Source organism: Gorilla gorilla, chromosome 8 (genome assembly GCF_029281585.2).
Source record: "Gorilla gorilla gorilla isolate KB3781 chromosome 8, NHGRI_mGorGor1-v2.1_pri, whole genome shotgun sequence".
In the NCBI taxonomy this organism is placed as follows: domain Eukaryota; kingdom Metazoa; phylum Chordata; class Mammalia; order Primates; family Hominidae; genus Gorilla; species Gorilla gorilla.
In genome coordinates, this window is record NC_073232.2 from 17513910 (window position 1) to 17533257 (window position 19348).

Sequence of the window (19348 nt, forward strand, 5' to 3'; positions counted from 1 at the left end):
ATGTCTCATGGAGGCATTTGGTATGCTAAAGTTTACTGTGAATCTCTGAGAAAGCGTACATATGTATGTAACACTGTGATCCTCAAAAACTCTCTGGCCACACAATTTTTTTCTTTTCTTTTTTCTCCTTCCTTCCTTCCTTCCTTCCTTCCTTCCTTCCTTCCTTCCTTCCTTCCTTCCTTCCTTCCTTCCTTCCTTCCTCTCTCTCTCTTTCTTCTTTCCCCCAGAGCTAGCTGAGGTTTTATTTTGGGGCGGGGCGGTGGGTGGAAAAGCAATTGAATTGTTTTGTAGCTGGGGGCACGGGCAAGGGGGGTCACCAGGCAGTAAACTCGCCCGCAGGTGGGCTGAGCCTCAGGTGGGTCTCCCGTTCCCTGTGCTCCCCTGCGGCCTTCCTCCCGGGCTTTAGGGCAGCCGCAGGAGGGGCAGGCTGGGAGGTGCTGCCACAGCCTTTCACTTGGGCAGGACGTCAGAGGACTCGGACACCAGCTTCCCATCGCGGGTCTCGATCTTCCTCACAACCACGGCCCTCGAGGAGCTGGTGCGGCTGAAGGAGTTGGAGCCCGCGCCAGAGCCAAAGCTGCAGCCCATGGCGTAGCTGAGGCCGGGGCTTGTGAGGCCCCCGCAGGCTGAGCTCAGATCACCTGCATAGCCGCTAGTGGTCTTCCTATGGATACTCACCTTCTGCATCCCAGACTCCAACCGGCTCTCCTCGCCCTCCAGCAGCTTCCTGTAGGTGGCGATCTCGATGTCCAGGGCCAGTTTGACGTTCGTTCATCAGCTCCTGGTACTCACGCTTCTGCCGCGCCATGTCCTGCTTGACCCTCTGCACGGCGGCCTCCAGGTCAGACACCTTGGTGTTGGCCTCCTTAACGGCCAGCTCCCCACGCTGCTCCGCATTTGCGATGGCGGCCTCCAGGGAAGCCTTCTGGCCTTTGAGGCCCTCAATCTCCGCCTGGGGCCGGCTGATGTTCCGGTTCATCTCGGAGATCTCAGTCTTTGTACTCCGCGGGTGATCCTCGTGCTTCCCAGGCAGGGTTTGCAGCTCCTCATACTTGATTTGGTCCATGCTCTCAGCCTCAGCCCGGCTGTGGTTAGCGATCTCCTCGTACTGCGTCTTGACCTCGGCGATGATGCTTTCCATGTCTAGGGAGTGGCTGTTGTCCATGGACAGAGCTACAGACGTGTCCGAAATCTGGGACTGCAGATCCCAGATCTCCTCTTCATACAGCTGCCTGAGGAAGTTGATCTCAGTCAGCCCTTCCAGGCGAGACTCCAGCTCTACCTTGTTTATGTAAGCTTCATCCACATCCTTCTTGATGAGGACAAATTCATTCTCCAGCTGTGTACCCTTATTGATCTCATCCTTATACTTGTTCTTGAAGTCCTCCACCAGCCCCTGCATGTTGCCAAGCTCCGCCTCCAGCTTCAGCTTCTCCTGGCCTAGAGTCTCCAGCTGCCGCCTAAGGTTGTTGATGTAGCTCTCCAACATGTGCATGTTGCTCTGAGCCATCTTCTGCTCCTGCAGGAGGCTCCACTTGGTCTCCCGCATCTTGTTCTGCTGCTCCAGGAACCGTACCTTGTTGATGAAGGAGGCAAACTTGTTGAGGGTCTTGATCTGTTCCTTCTCATGTGTGTGCACTGTCTGGATGTTGGGGACCACCTCCAGATTAAGGGGGCTCAGCAGGCTCTGTTTGACTGTGATGGCGTGATGCCTCCCATGCCGCTGGCCACACCATAGCCTCCACCCAGGCCACCCTGGAAACTGCTGATGCCCACTCGGGAGAAGCTCAAGGAGCTGATGCGCGCACTGGGCCCACTTGTGTAGGAGCGGCTGCTGAAAGTCTGGGGGCCAGAGGTGGACACGTTGTAGGACTGACTTCTGGGTCACCCTGATGGATATGGTGGAGGCAGGAGTGGAAGCAGGTGGGCTGAACCAGGCTGAGATTCCAGAAGGAGCAAAGAAGCTGCTTCTTGGTCCGTAAATCTTTTTTGAGGAGCACTTGGTAACATGTCTGAGGTTCACAGTTTAATGCATGTTCGTGTAATCTGAGTGTCTCATATTGCAGATGGAGAAATGGATGTCCACACATAGAATGGAACTTGCTCAAATGGCAGATGTTTAATTGGTGGCAAAATTGAAATAAAACTCAGATCTTCAGCCTCCAAATGGAGTGCTTTTGCCACTATGCCACATAATAATGCACTAGATAATAGTGCCTGAGATAAAGAACCACAGTATTTTTTTTTCAATACTCCTGCCTAATTCATTCAGCACAGTGAATAGAACTGACATGTATCTTTCCACTCTAATATTGCCACTTCTAAGCAAATAATCAATATAGTCCATGGCATTATTTTCCTGTTACTCCTGCTTCTGGGGCTGTGCATGGACCTCTTAAAAGCTAGACATCAGGCCGGCCGCGGTGGCTCATGCCTGTAATCCCAGTACTTTGGGAGGCCGAGGCAGGTGGATCACAAGGTCAGGAGTTTGAGACCAACCTGGCCAATATGGCGAAACCGCGTCTCTACCAAAAATACAAAAATTAGCCGGGTGTGGTGGCGGGCACCTGTAGTCCCAGCTATTTAGGGGGCTGAGTCCAGCGAGTCGCTTGAACCCGGGAGGTGGAGGTTGCAATGAGCCGAGATCACGCCGCTGCACTCCAGCCTGGGCAACAGAGTGAGACTCCATCTCAACAAAAAAACAAACAAAAAAAAAAAAAAAAAAAAAGGAAGAAAAATGAAAAAAGAAAAAAGCTAGACATCAGCCTTAGGGCTGGCTCTTGGTTGGTTATTGTGTTTTCAAGTGCCTGAGATCACATCTCTAAAGCTCTCTTCAGATATGTGGGTCATACGAATAAAACAGCTTAGGAACACAATTCTAAAATCTTTGAAACATCTTTCACCCTGCCAGAGGTGTGCATATTACATCTGAGGAATCTTACAAACAATCTTACATATTGTATATGTAAACAATAACAGGTGAATTCTAGGAAGGGGGTGGATTGAAAAATGTGGGCAGATCAAACATGAAGAATGGGAATAGAATTATGGTGCTGCTAGTAATTTTGTAAACCAGCTTCCTAAGTTCTAAAAAAAAGGAGGCGGGGGGACTTAATCTGAGTCAGTAGCCACCATCAGCCTGTCCTTAACTGAGAGAAAACAAAATGGTTTCAAGGGAAGCTATATTGAAGTCAGCTAATATAGTGAAGTCAGATCATTCTGATGTATCCTAATTCTCTGTAATGATAATGCTTTTGAGTTATGTCCCTATTAGGATCTGCTAAAGTATTCTTAGTAGCTAGGTGAGGTTTTGAAGACAAGAAAGTCAAGTTGAAGGTTTAGAGCATCTTATGTTATCATTCTAATTTCAGAAGAGTAAATACGGAAGATTAAAAATTCCATAAGTAAAGAAATACGTATGCCAAGTGTATGACAACAGGGTACCAGAAGACCTGGATTTCTGGAGGAGAGGCTCTGAAGAGGAGAGTAGGGCAATCCTCTGTTCTCATTCTTCTCCTGTAATCACAGTGGGTTTACAGATGTTTCCCTGCCCCTCCAGTGGGCAGCTGGTTCTGTAACTGTCTGCAGGCCAGGGCTGCGTGCAGCCTGCTTACAATGATATATTTGATATGTAAATGACAAGGCCTAAAATGGAGCTGCTGATAAGACTCCAGACCAATTTCAAGTGAGGGTCACAGTGGGGAGAAACACAATGATCAAATTCATGAATTAGACTTCTGTTTCCCCTTCCTTTGTCAACAGGAAATATTTATTAATTAAACCAAGGAAGGCTAGTGGGTACTGATGAGCAAATTAGCACATCAAAACCTTGGATGAAAGTTCCTGAGAATAGCGGGCCAGGGGAGAAACCTGGGAAAAGAAAAATAAACTGGAATTTACAGCTTATTTTGATATGAATCGAGTAATAATCAAGTGATTTGTTCCATTCAAGGGAAAAAGTTCGTGTAACAAAATTGCCATTAACCAATTTAAAATAATTTTTAGTTTTTTTCTTTTGTTTGCAGGAATGATGACAATAAGACTATGGAAAATGGTGACAGGAAATTTGTAATAACTGTCATCAGATGATAAATATTTCAACTCACCAACTCTCATAAGAATATATACAAATTACAGTAATACTTAAAAACAATACAAATAAGCACAAAGATAGTTAACACGGTGAAATTACTTTCTATGGAGATTCCTCAGCTTTTATTTCCTTAACTAGTCAGTTCTGGAATTTCAGAGTTTGCTCTCTTGCCGGGCTTCCCGCAAACCTCAAACTTTTAGGAAGCAGTTTCATAGATATATTTTTCTAAAGCCGGCTTGCTGGTATGCACACAGTCGGGCGATAAAGGATTTAAGCAGGATTTACATTTTCACAATCCTCACCCTTGGCAGCCAGAGAGCCATTTCTGCTGCTGCTGGCAGTCTCCCTTGCTCCTCTCTACAATAATTTTATCTTAAATTATTTACTATTTCTTGCTGCTTATTTGCAGCCTTTTCTTTTGGTATTCTTGGTCACATCCATAGGCAGAAAGTAGGCAGATCACCTCATTCCGTAGGTCTTGATTTCCTCATCAGTACAAGGAATACTGAATCTGTATTCCCAACATACGCTCCACAATTAGAATCATCTGCAGGATTTGGAATTACAACAGTAAAAACACCACCCCTACTCCCAGAAATTCTGATTCGATTGTTTTGGGGTGGAGTCCAGGCACTGGTATTTTTTAAAAAAGCTCTGAGAAGATTTTAATATACAGTTAGGGTTGAGCATCACTGACTTTCTAAAGCCTTGCCACTCCAAGTGTAGCAAATGATTCTTGGTCTTGAATGACACTTCTAAATACATTTACATATCTATATCATATTTAAAACATTCTCTGAATTACCAGAAAAAATATACATATGTATTCATTTCTTGGTAACAAATCTGAAATTATGCTCAATGCCAGATAGTATTTATTCAAATATTAGATCAAGTAACTATCATTCCCCCAAATATCACCTTTTGCAAAACTGTAAGATGAATTTTGAGTTAATTTTTTTTTTTCCGGAGTACTTTTAGAAGTTCTTATTTCTCTTCGGTTTGTTCTCTGGTGCTGTGTGGTTTTAGAAAGAAGAGGATTGGGGTGACTGAGGCCAACAAAAAAATAGCAAAAGAGAGAAAAATGTGTATAATAATAAGTTTTCAGAGAAAAATAATATATGAACATTAAAGCTCCTCAGTATGTGAAAACATGGAAAGTGCACACTTACATGTAGAGCTCAGTTATAGTCCTGGCAACTGAGGAGAAAAATACACAGCTTTGTACAAATTTTTCTAAGGCTAAGCCATCTTATAAATGTGCTTTTATATCCTTGACCAGAACCCTGCTTAATCTAAAAGAAAGAGTACAAATGAGGATTGAAGACTTGGTTTCTCTTACTACCCTTATCAGATCTCAAGATGGTTGAGAACCAATATTTTTACTTTTTGAAAAAAAAAAAGCTGGCTAAATATTATAAACAAACAGGAAAAAAAGGAGGGCTGTGACTCAAGTCAACAGTGAAGTCTCAATCTTTCAAGTCTTAAATGCAGTTTTGCATGAGGTCTGGGACTAGCGTTGAAATAAACATTACATTGATGACCTTTAAAAGATAAGCTTCCAAAAGTTAACCTAAGAGACTGGTGGTTTGGACCTGTAATAGGCAGAAAAAAGAAAAGGTCTCTCAAGGTTATATTCAATTCCTAACTCTCAGAACCTGTGAATATGGCAAAAGAGTGAATATCACCTTATATAACAGAAGATGAGGGTCTTGAGAAGATGTGGGTCTTGAGCAGAAGATAAGGGTCTTTAGAAGAGCTTGCATTGGATTATCCGGGGGACTCTAAATGTACTTATGTGTTTCCTTATGAGACAGGTGGAGGGAGATTAGATAGAGACCCACACACAGAAGAAGGCAAGGTGCGTATGGAGGCAGGGATTGGAGTGATGTGGCCTTGAGCCAAGGACACCTGCAGCCACCCAAAGTGATTCTCCCCTAGAGCCCCTGGAAGGAGTGGGGTTCTGCCGGCAGCTTGATGTGGTACTTCTGTTTTCCAGAGCCATGAGATAATACGTTTCTGTTACTTCAAGCCACCAAGTTTGTGCTAATTTGTTATAGCAGCCCCAGGAAACAAATACAGGGCCCAAAGGATAAGAACAGAGAGAGGGGTAAGTATCACATTGTGTAAAGTGAATACACCCCTTTACATAAAGTGAATATGTAAGAGGAATAACTGGAAGGATTCATCAGAGTTTCTTTGTTTGCTATTTGCTTAGCAATTACTTTGTGTTTTATTTTTTGTTTATTGTTTACTTTTTTTTGTTTTTGATTTGGTTTTTTTTTTTTTCTTTGAGACAGAGTCTTACTCTGCAGCCCAGGCTGGAGTGCAGTGGTATGATCATGGTTCACTGCAGCCTCAACCTCCTGGACTCAGGAGATCCTCCCATTTCAGCTATGTAGCTGTGACTGCAGGTGTGTACCACCACTCCAGCTAATTTTTTGATTTTTTTTTGTAGAGAAGGGGGTCTTACTTTGTTGCCCAGGCTGGTCTTGAACTCCTGGACTCAAGTTAACCTCCCACCTTGGCCTCCCAAAGTGTTGGGATTACAGATGTGAGCCACTGTGTCCGGCCAGCAATTACTTTCCATACAACATACTTTGCAGCCAATGGTCTTAAGACACAATTCAATAATATCATCCTTGTTAGAGAAAGCAACTTCCAGACTAGGTTCTGAAACTAATGAAGGTCACTGTCCAACAAATACACTGGGGATTGTGACTCTCAGTCCACACTGTAATCCCAGAGCACCTTTCCACAGAGTGGCCTGGGGACTCACATAGAGAGTAGAGCTACCTTTTTACCTCTCTCCTCCGCAGACTCTGGCTCCCAAAGGAGATTCCCACATGAAGAATAATTTGCTGGTAAAATAACAGTAAAAGATTTTCTCCAAGGTACTTGAATTCATTACTTGGGTTATCTGCCCCACCTCCTACCAGCCCACCTTAGATACTAACTGAAGTGACACACAATTTAGAGGAAGAAAAAAACATTAAATTGCCATTGGAGGGATTCCCATTCCCAGGCCAGTTATAAACCAACCTGCTGCTGTCTTCTGGGCCCTCTAGGAAGTCTTGACCCCATGAGCAGTCTGAGTACATCCCCTGCCCTCCTCCTGTCTTTCCCTCACCCACTCTCTCGCGGAATCAAACTATAGCATTGATGTAGGAATATATGCTTCTTATAATGTACAAGCTTTTATTTTAAGTGGATTTTGGTTTCCAAACTCTTTTCCGTAGTTATACCCCTGCCCCTCGATAGGGGAGCTAACATCTAACTTGTGATCTTGGGATAAATTACACTCTTTACCCCATTCTCCTAGGATAGGAACACTATTTAACGGGCTGGAGGATTCACCCTCCATTATTCTTTTTGCATTGGGAATATAATATAATTTCAGGGTTTGAGAGCACTCACCGACTGTCCAGTTATGTTAACTTAGTGTCTCAGTACATTAGTTTGCTGGAGCTGCTGTAACAATGTACCACAGGCTTGGGGTGCTTAGGCAACAGAAGGTAATTGTCTCTTGGTTCTGGAGGCTGAAGTCTAAGATGAAGGTGTTGGCAGGGTTGGTTCCTTCTGAGGGGTGTGAGGGATGGGTCTGTTCCAGGCGTCTCTCCTTGGGTTGTAAATGACTATCTTCTTTCTCCCTGTGACTGTTCACATCATCTTCTCTTTATGCATGTCTGTCTCTGTGTCCAAATTTTCCCTTTCTATAAGGACATGCATCATAGGGATGGTCATATTGTCCATATTGTGGACACCTTAATGACCACGTTTTCACTTGATTACTTCTGTAGAGACACCCTATCTCTAGATAAGGTCTCATATGAAGGTACTGGGGATTAGGACTCTAGTGTACCCATATTTTTTGGGGTGGGGAGGGAGATAAAATTGAACCATAATGCTTGGTTACTGAAGACACGTTGGAACCGTCTCTACTGTTCACTCCACTCATCTTCATGCTTATGTCTCTATGCACTGTGGTCCATGTTGGGTTTAATGTCCCTTCTTTCTTTGCCTCTGATCAGGCTAGAGACAGTCAACAAGGCAACTCAAACAGTCAGGTAGGTGGCATCAGACAGCTTGCTCTAACGAGACACATTAATTGCCTTCTGGAGGCCTCAGGTGTTGTTTCCTTGATGTTTTAAATTAATTTGGAGAAGCAGTGAAGACTTATGGTTGGGGACAGGGGAATATCCTCTAGATGTTGGTAAAGCAATAGATCTACATTTTACTAGGTTGGCAGCGGGGGGAACCAAGTAAGAAAATCTGTCCAGTGGAGGCTTCATATTCAGTAGGAATGAGAGGGAGACTGGTGGGAGCTATGGGAAAAGAGCCCATTTCAGCTTCTTAAAACTCCCCTTCTTCCCCTAGGACTAGAAGAAAGAAAGAACGCAGCTTTCTTACGTGTGCCCTCCTGGTAATCAAAATGTTTATTGTTCATTATGCAATATTTTTCTATACGGTGCCTTGAGGTCTTGAGAGGATTTCCACTCTAAAGAATGACTGAATAATGATGGATTTAAAAAACACAGGTCTAGCTTGGAATGGGAAAAGCATTGAAGCTCGAAAGTGGTAAAGAAAACACACAAGCAGGGAAAGACAGCCTCAAGCAGAGATGCAGGGGTGGTGACTTAATGCCACTCAGGGGACTCAACCTATCAACAATATCACTCACTTTTTTGGACCATGGCTAACATTCTCCCATTAGAGATTCACTGGAGTTAAGCTTGGCATAGCAAAAAGTCTGTAAGCAGTAGAGTGAGAGTCAGGTAGATTCAGGTTGGAGTCCTGAAACTGGTGTTTATTGGATATGTGTTTTTAGCAAATTTATTTAACCTCCAAAAAGAGAGATGTTTAGGGTGACTGAAAAGAGTCATTTTGAGTATTAGATGAAATGATCTCTGTGAAAACACCTTGTATTAGTCCGTTCTCATGCTGCTAATAAAGACATACGTGAGATCGGGTAATTTATAAAGGAAAGAGGTTTAATTGACTCACAGCTCAGCATGGCTGGGGAGGCCTCAGGAAACTTACAATCATGGCAGAAGGGGAAGCAAACATGTACTTCTTCACTTGGTGGCAGGAAGGAGAAGAATGAGAGCTCACCAAAGAGGCAAGCCCCTTATAAAACCATCAGATCTCGTGATAACTTACTCACTATCACGAGAATAGGATGGGGGAAACTGCCCACATGATTCAATTATCTCCACCTGGTCCCTCCCAAGACATGTGGTGATTATGGGAACTACAATTCCAGATGAGATTTGGGTGGGGACACAGCAAAACCATATCACTCCTCTAGCAATGGCTGCCATGTGATGGGATTCCTGTGTATCCATGAATCCCCCCAGTTCCCACCAGGAGATGGCCAGTGGGGTCCAGAGTGTTTTCAACTCCAAACGTTCTAGAAGGAGTGGCATATTAGGGCATACAAACCTTAGTCTTGGTCTAAAATAGTCCTGGGTTGTTAAAGTTTCTCCTTTTGATTGGAGAGGGCAGGGGTAATATGAAAACATCAATGGGGAGGTGGGGCCATGGGAGGAAGGTGAGAAGTGGGTGCTTTGGGCATTAGAAAGTAGAACTACTCTGGATTAAAAGGCAGAAGGAAAGGCCCCTGGGACCTGGAGGAGGGCTACTCTTTTATTTTTCTTTTGGAACAGAATGATTTTACCACCTTAAAAATGCTATGATGTCATTACAAAGTGGCTGTTGCCTGAATTAACTTAACAAAGTGTAAAAAAATCAATTTATGAATGTTATTAGACCTGATGGTTTTGGGAAGTAAGAAATTATAATCATTCCCACTCAACTGTAGTTAAATCAAACTTGAATGAGAACTTAAGTGGTCTAATTTGTGACTGGCTTAAATAAGTGTTCAGAATACCTAGTGGGCACCTAGAAGCATGAGACCTGCTATTCTCTTGGCATTATGATAGCAAAATGGCAAATTGGATCACTTTGACCTGATGTAATTCATTCGCCGCTGTGAAGGCTTAGTCTCAGGTTGCTGTGTATTAATGACACTAATGTGTATATTAATTTTTCTATTCTCAAGCCTAAGCTGTTTGTTTAAGTAATAGCTTTATCTTAATCAAGGCTTTTATGATACAGAAATATAGTTTCTCAGCCTTGTTCCTTAAATAATAGATTTTCATGAATATGGCATCTTCAAAGTCTGGAGCTTTTACACCAACAATCAATTTGTCTTGACAGCAGAAAATTTAAAACTGTATTACCTTACTGTGAGGCATCACCACAGTAAGCATTTCTTGTTCAACAGAGACTGAGGGTGCAGAGTGGCTATCTAGTGCTCGTGTTCCATGCTGCTGATAACTCGTGTGGTCTATACTCGGTTTAACCATTACCTTGAGGCACAGACATATGGTCGTGCCCTAGGAAGCCTTAGTCTGGAGACTTGGCCTCAGTTGGAGAAGACTGGGTGTGGAGCAGGTTCAGCAGAGCACCCAGCGTTCATGGTGGCCATCTCTATCTGCAAGGGAAGGAAAAGACACACGCATAGGAAGGAATATGACATTGTCCCTTTTTAGCTAGGGGAGGGAATGGAATCGAGGGAAAGTCCTCTAATGAGGTTACAGGTATCTTCCTTTCTAATCATCTTAGTGGCTTTATTATTATTTTTTAAATAAATAGAGATGGGGTCTCACTGTGTTGCCAAGGCTGGTCTTTAACTCCTGGGCTCATGCAATCCTCCGGCATTGGCCTCCCGAGTAGCTGGGATTACAGGTGCATGCCACCATGCCAGACTAATTTTTTGATTTTTTAATGTTTTGGAGATGATATCTCACTGTTTTGCCCAAGCTTGACTCTAATTTTTTAAGCTCAAGTGATTCTCCCACCTTGGCCTCCCAAAGTTCTAGGATTACAAGCATGAGCCATTGCGCCCAGCCCTTAGTGACTTTATACTCAGCTTTCTTCTTCAAGCCTCAAGATGCAATTTGAATAGGATATTCAGTACATTGATATTCTGAGGCAATCACAGGTGATTCTCTTTTGGTCATATGTGGTTGGTTGGCTCCTGGGTTTTATATCTCATCATCAAGTATTTAATTCAGCACTGACTCAGCTAAATGTATCAATTACCTAGGAGAATTTCCTATAGCCCTTTTGGGTTCTGTAATTCCAGTGTTGGCCAGGAACAAATTGATTTATCTAGTAATGCTAACTATAGCAGCTTACTATTAAGCAACAGACATCAGAAGCAGTTTACTTTGAGATAATCAGCTGTTTATTACGATTGGGTCAGTAATGAGAGAAACGTCAAGAAGTGTTTCAAGAAAGATTTTCTCGTCTTTTTTTTCTTTTTCCTATTCTCCACATGTAGGCCTAGTAAGATTGCATTGCCCAGCTCAATCTTATGTTCCAAATCTGCTTCAGCGTAAAGTTTAAGAAAAAGTGTCCTGTCAATTTAGCACATCCAGATTTTGTATTTATTTATTTATTTTTTTTTACTAGAGCCTTTTCTTTCATGTAGTTTGAGTAGCACATCTTTTCTTTTCTCTATTTAAACATTGAGACAAGAGTTAGGGATAAATGAACTTCACTATTTTAAGTGTTGTCTTTCCCAGGGACATTTGCATTTTAGCAGGGAACTGAGCTAAGACCAAAGGGATGAATTTTTAATGGTATAATTTCAGGCATTAACAAATGATCTGGCAGGTAAGTTTTGGCAGTTGGGCAAACCGCCTGTCCCTAAAACCACTCCAGATCTATTTGCTAAGCCATCCTGAAATTAAAATAAAAGTGTTTGCAAACTTTATGATGGTACAAAAAATTATAGTGAGGGATTCACTTAGTAGTTAAAGTCATAGTGACTATTTAAGCCATTATTTTCCAAGTCAGAATTTACTTAAATGTTCAATCTCATTTCTCTCTTAAAGAGTCTCAATGTCTAGGAATTTCCCATTTAAAAAAATTGCAATCAAATTAATTAAAGTGCAAAGCCTTATAATAAAACTACATCAAAGAGACAAAAGTCCACTGATAGATTATGTTTTCAGGCTAGAGATTCAGAAAATATGAGTGCCTGTCATCCCAGATACTTAGGAGGCTGAGGCAAGAGGACCACTTAAGCCCAGGAGTTCAAGGCTGTGATGCACTGTTATTGTACCTATGAGTAGTCACTGTGCAACATAGCGAGGCCCTGTCTCTCAAAGCAAGCAAGCAAGCAAGAAAGAAAGAAAGAGAGGAAGAAAGAAAGAGAAAGAAAGAAAGAAAGAAAAGAAAGAAAGAAAGAGAGGAAGGAAGGAAGGAAAGAAAGAAGGAAGGAAGGAAGGAAATATGAGTATCTCCATAAGGGCATAAATGTTGAAAGAAAGAAAGAAAGAAAGAAAGAGAGAGAAAGAGGAAGGAAGGAAGGAAAGAAAGAAGGAAGGAAGAAAATATGAGTATCTCCATAAGGGCTTAAATGTTTCCCTAATAATTTAAAAATATGTCTTCATGTCTTTACAGTGGATTGAAGCTATAGACAGGTTGTGTCCCCAAGGCCTGGTGCCAATTTTTCCAAAAAGTCCACAAACGTTAGTTGAAATTCATATAATTGTTAAGAGGAGACGTTCTTTACAGTTGAAGTTAAGTATGTCCCAGTCCAAATTTTTCATTCAGAGTCTGTCAGGATGCATTTGCCAATGGAAATGATACTTTTGGAAGCCTTTTGCAAATGTTAGTGTCTTGGTTCACTTAAATTAATTTACTCCTTATGTCTGCATTTGTGAATGGACACTTCCAGTGGAAATGTAAAAAAAAGTCAATAAAAAGAAAAAAAAGATGGTGAGACATATCATTCCAAAATTCAGTGCTTTTATTTATTTATTTATTTGAGACTCACTCTGTCACCTAGGCTGGAGTGCAGTGGCGTGATCTCGGCTCACTGCAACCTCCGCCTCCTTGGTTCCAGTGATTCTCCTGCCTCAGCCTCCTGAGTAGCTAGGATTACAGGTGCCCGCCACCATGCCTGGCTAATTGTATTTTTTTTTTGTAGAGACAGGGTTTCACCATGTTGGCCAAGCTGGTCTTGAAATCCTGACCTCAAGTGATCCAAAGTGCTGGGATTACAGGCGTGAGCCACTGTGCCCAGCAATTCAGTGTTTTCTTGATAGATTTATTGCAATGACCAGATATCCCAGCACTGTGATATGTGACTGGATTTTATCTAACAAACACCTACTGAGTACCTACCAAGTGTCTAGCATTCAAGCCAAATAGTCAGGACAAAGAAACAAACCCAAAAATGTCTCCCCTTTCAAACTTACTGTCCAGTGGAGGAGAGAGGCAAGTAAATAAACACCAGACAATGTGATAGACATGATTTAGATAAGAGGGTCACAGGACTGACCACCCCATGGGCTAAGGTCAGAGGCAGTCTTTATACATGTCTAGACGTCCTCTTCTCTAGCAGACAGTAAGTTCCATGAAGACAGGGACATGTCTTTTCACTTCTGGCACATAGTACGTGCTCAAATAATATCTATTGACTTAGCGGACAACTATGAGAATTAATAAATGTCAGACCCTGGGATTACGATGGTGAGAAAAACTGACATAGCTTCTGCTCTCATGAACCCTCATGGTTGACTGACATTTAACAAACAAATAATTGATGGAAGTTGTCTTATGCATGCTGAGAAAAAGTACAGGGTGCTATGAATGACGACAATAGGCAAATTCATTTAGCCACGGATTCAGGAATGGAATCTCTGACTCAGAGATATTTTAGCTGGGCTTGGGAAGGTGTGTAGGAGTAAGTACCAGCGAAAAGCTGAGTCTGCCAGGTTGAGGGACAGCATGGTCGAAAACGACAAGATGTGCAGCAGGTTGGTAGAATTTAGGACGGAAAGAATGCCTGAAGAGTGGTGTTCTGTGATGCACCTATGCAAAGATGTGCCTACTGGGTCTTATGAATGCGCTGGTTCATTTAAGCTTCAACTCTGGCGGCTGTTGGTCACTGTAATTAAACATTCACACTTTGGGGCTGGTTAGCTAGAATCGGTTATAGAATCAGAAATCTGGTTATTGAATCAGAAAAGCTATACTCTATGGGAAGCCAGTATGGTGTACTTCAGCCATCAATCTCTTAGTCAGCCTGGGCAACAGAGTGAGACCTTGTCTCTACAAAAAATAAAAAAAAAAATTAGCTGGGCATGCTGGCCCATGCCTAGAGTCCCAGCTACTTGGGAGACTGTGGCAGGAGGACTGCTTGAACCCGGGGGTTTAAGGCTGCTGTGAGCTATGATAGAACTACTGCACTCCTGCCTGGGCAACAGAGTGAGACCCTGTCTTCAAAAAAAATCTTAGTCAGGACCTGAGCTCTGCTATTGAGCCAAGTAAACAGCAGGGATGGGTTTTATTGGGAAACGAGTAGGTTTGTAATTAGCATGATGGATGTTAGAAACAGGCTCTTGGGGAAATTAAAGTTATGTGGATTTGCCAAAATGCTTTAGATGCCCTTCACGCTAATGAGAATAAGTTATAGAATCCAATGAAGTCTAGACTTTATCGTTAGGAATGTTCTCCTAAAGTTCCTAAATCATTCTCTAAGACTCTATTCCTTAAAAGGATTTCTGGTTGTCTGGTGCCAACAAGAGTGACAGCAGGCTGCCTTTGAAATGGTCCTGTGTCAGCTCTCAATGGATCTTTCAAGCAGTGAGGTCAGAGCATCTAGAAGGATGGAGAGTTAGGTCCTCAGCAAACTTACACAATAGAGCGTCCACACTGTTCTTCTACTTGCTGTTTTGGGCTAAATTGTGTCCCTCCCCCAAATTTATATATTGAAGTCCTAACCTCCAGGAACTCGGAATGCGCCTGTATTTAGAGATTAGGCATTTAAAAGGTAATTAAGGCAAAGTGAGGTCATATCCAAATAAACAATGGGATTGATGTCCTTGTAAGAAGAGATTAGGACACAGAGACAACCCTGTGAGGACACAGAGAGAAGATGGCCATCCCCAAGCCAAAGAGAGAGAACTCAGAGTGAATTCAAGCCTGCTGACACCTTAAAATAAGACTTCCAGCCTCCAGAACAGTGAGAAAATAAATTTCTGTTGTTTAAGCCACCCAGTCTGTGTTACTTTGTGATGGTAGTTCCTGTAAACCAATATACTTGCTAATAAAAAGTATGTAATAAATAACCACATATATGGCAGACCATGGCCTCAGACTTACTTTCATTTTAGTGTGGGAGTGAGGCTGTAGGTAATAGCTAAAATTACTCACCTTAAAATTTTTTAGTGGCTTCTGTTATGTGCCAAAAAAACATGAGGACAGTACTCCAAAAGCATGGTTTAGATGGGTTCACAATAAAGGTGGTAGAAAAGTAATGACTTGGCCGGGCACTGTGGCTCACACCTGTAATCCCAGCACTTTGGGAGGCCGAAGGGGGCAGATCATCTGAGGTCAGGAGTTCGAGACCAGCCTAACTAACATGGTGAAAACCTGTCTCTACTAAAAATACAAAAAATTAGCCGGGCGTGGTGGCACATTCCTGTAATCCCAGCTACTCTGGAGGCTGAGACAGGAGAATCAGTTGAACCTAGGAGGTGAAGGTTGCAGTGAGCTGAGATTGCACCATTGCACTCCAGCTCAAGCATACTTAAATTTGGCATATAGCAATGCTCAAGAAACACTGGCAAATGAATGAATGAATGAAGGAAGGAGTTGAGAGTTGAAGGATAAGTAGGAATTAGATGGGAGAATGAGGCCAGGACAGAATTTCTGGGCACCTGCCACACAAGAATGAAGTGTGTGGCAGTTACCTGCCACACAAGAATGAAGGGCCGGGTGTGGTGGCTCATGCCTGTAATCCCAGCACTTTGGGAGGCTGAGGCGGGTGGTTCGCGTGAGGTCAGGAGTTCAAGACCAGTCTGGCCAACGTGTTGAAACTCCGTCTCTACTAAAAATACAAAAATTAGCCGGGCATGGTGGGGGGTGCCTGTAATCCCAGTTACTCAGGAGGCTGAGGCAGGAGAATCGCTTGAACCTGGGAGGTGGAGGTTGCAGTGAGCTGAGATCATGCCATTGCACTCCAGCCTGGGTGACATGGGTGAAACTCCGTCTCAATAAACAAACAAAACAAAACAAAACAAAACAAACAACAACAACAAAAAACAAGAATGAAGTTACAGAAGCCTGATAGGATGTGGGTAGTTCCATCCACCAAAGTTGTTCACTCATTTTTTTCTGTAGTGCCACGTATTTTGGTGCCCCAAACATGTTTATTATAAATCTGACAAGTACAACATGTTGTAATAGAAATAACTCACAAAATAGTAACAATCAGTGTTTTCAGTTTAACCTTAGATCCCAACAATAGCTAGAAACACTTTTAGTATTTTAACTAACATTTGTCCATACATTTAGAGTCTGCAAAGAAGTCTTTCCACTTGTTATCTTATTTAACCCATGCAACAAGTATGGAGAAAGGACTAAGAAACATCCCAGTTTGTCTCCTCTAAAGTAGAATCTGAAACAAGAGGCCAAGGTGGGAGAATCGCTTGAGCTCAGGGGTTTGAGGCTGCAGTGAGCCAGGGTTGCACCACTGCAGCCTGGATGACAGAACTCACTTGGGTCTGGGTGACAAAGCAAGACCCTTGGGTGCCAGTAGTTCATTCTCTTGAGAATTGATCCCAAGAATTGGAAGTGAGGGAGTATAGACTAGAACAGGTACAGGAAAAAAGGCCAGTGAAAAACCACGTCAGAATTGTCCTACCGGAGAACAGGGAGGCAGGGCATTTGTCCCCTGATTTCTGTCCTGCGCTGGTTCAAGGTTGCCCCTATAGGGGGAATAGGCTGTGCTTGTGCGTGAACGGAGTAGCCTCCAAAACCTTCAGAGAAAGCCAGGAGGCAGAGAAGTCACAGATACAAGGGCTTATGTCCAAGGATAAACACCATTTTTTTTTTCTTTTCAAGATAGGGTCTCATACTGTTACCCAGGCTGGACTGCAGTGGTGTGATCATGGCTCACTGCAGACTTCAACTCCTGATTTCAAGGGATCTTCCCCCCTCAGCCTCCAAACTAGGTGGGACTACAGGTGTGAACCATCGTGCTGGCCATTTTTTTTTTTTTTGAGATAGGGGGTGTGTCTCACTATGTTGTCCAGGCTGGTCTCAAACTCTTGGCCTCAAGCTATCCTCCCAACTCTGTCCCTTAAAGTGTTGGGATTATAGGTGTGAGCCACCATGTCAGGCTCAAGATAGGACACTTTTAAACAAGTCAAGAACTGTCCGTCACAGCTGCACTGAAGTCAGTTGGACCACAGGAGTTTGGCATGACAAACATCTGCTTTAAGACCAGCTATCCTTGTCCTTACCTTCAAGAGAAGATGAATGCTCAGAAAGTACTGTGACTTTGCCAAGGTCACATGAGAAGGCACAGTTCTAATTTTGGTGGATCTCACTCCAAATGCTGTGTTATCTCAAAGTTATCACAGAGAATTCACAAGGTCAATACACTTTACTACATTTAATAAGGTTGTCAACTTTATGGACAGTCCCCTAGAAACATCACAGACAGTGTGGCGAGATTTAGATATCACTTCCAATCAGAACATATAACATGTAGATTCTGAAAACAGCTTCTACTAGCATTTGGGGGAAAATACATTTATGAGTATGAAACATTTTTCTCTCCTTTCACTTTAATTCTCCTTTGAAAAGGCCTAGAGATTCGTGATTGCTTGACTTCAGCTCAAGACTGCAGAATGAGAAAGCTCTTTTTTGAGACCCATGAGTCTGCTGAGAGCCCGTTGCCAAAGGCATCATTTCATTTGTCCAGCTCCTTGGTGATGTCTCAGAAAAAGTCTGACTTTCCAGAGATATCCTGCCCGATTCCCAGTGTGAAGGGGTTTCTAGCTCTATAACAAACTGCTGAACCTGTTTCTAAAGCTGATTGGGTTTGCATACTAAGAATCCTTTGGGATTTTGTTAGGGCTAGCTGTCCTAAGCTTGTGCAGTCGCTGCCATTCCAGATGAAAGAACTAGTTTGTTTGTGTTTTAATTATCTCTTCTTACAAGATCTACCCAGCAGTATTGCTCCACACGGCTTGAAAGAATTTAATTAAACCGAAAAAAAAAGGGTTTGCTTTTGTTGTTGTCGTTGTCGTTGTTAGTTGCTGGAATGAAATCAGACTCTGGTTGTGCCAGTGCATGGAGGTTTTTTTTTCTTGTTCTTGTGAACAAATTGCTATTAATACTAAAGGCACAAACACTTAGGAGCACAATGCATTTTTTTTTTTTGTGCTGCGTAGAGGGTGTCCGTCTTCGCAATTCGCTAGCAGAATGCAACTTCCAAGAGATGAACACCCTTAGTTTCCATGGAAGGAATCAGAACTCTGTCTGCTAATTGAAACAGAATTAGAGAGAGAGTTGAAGTGGGGAACTTCAGTGTATTTTTAGTTCTGCAGAAAGGCCACATAGAAATAACAGAAGAGGCCGGGTGCGGTGGCTCACGCCTGTAATCCCAGCACTTTGGGAAGCTGAGGCTGGCGGAACATGAGGTGAAGAGATCGAGACCATCCTGGCCAACATGGAGAAACCCCGTCTCTACTGAAAAACACACAAATTAGCTGGGCGTGGTAGCATGCATCTGTAGTCTCAGCTACTTGGGAGGCTGAGGCAGGAGAATCACTTGAACCCAGGAGGTGGAGGTTGCAGTGAGCTGAGATCATGCCAGTGCACTCCAACCTGGCAACAGAGCAAGAACTCATCTAAAAAAAAAAAAAAATAGGTGCAATAGCTTGGAATATCATCCATGGTGGAAATGCCTTTGGGACCTTCTGATCCTGTTGTTCCAAGGGACAGGGAGCAAAGGAACAGACCAGAAGTGGTTCAGTGGCCAAGATATGTTTCTCAACCAACAGTGGCATGAGACTTCATTATAACAAACAAATATGTCATTTTCTTCATGAAGGTAATACTGGTTTATTTTAGAAAATATAGATAAGCCATACATGAAGTTTCTTCAAATGCTCCTATTATATCATCTAAGTACCTAAGGTCTGGCTGTCAGGATGTTTCTCTTTCCACGTCATCTTCTTTTATCTCTTTTTCTTGCATGTTCTGAACCTTGGCAGAGGAAGGGAGAGTAGATGAAAATCAAAGCAGATTCTGAGGCTCATTAGCAGTTTAGATACAATGTTGGCTACAGAGGAGGGGTGAAGAGAGAGAGTCTTGATTCTTAAGACACAATCCAACATAATATGCCTTTATTTAACGCATTCTGGGGGCAGCCCACCATTA

General features: G+C 42.8%; 1 pseudogene; it reads right to left on the minus strand.

Moving 5' to 3' along the window:
- Positions 1-450: 450 nt before the first annotated feature.
- Positions 451-19348, minus strand: part of LOC101138134 (keratin, type II cytoskeletal 8-like) — a 41407-nt pseudogene continuing 22509 nt past the window's right edge.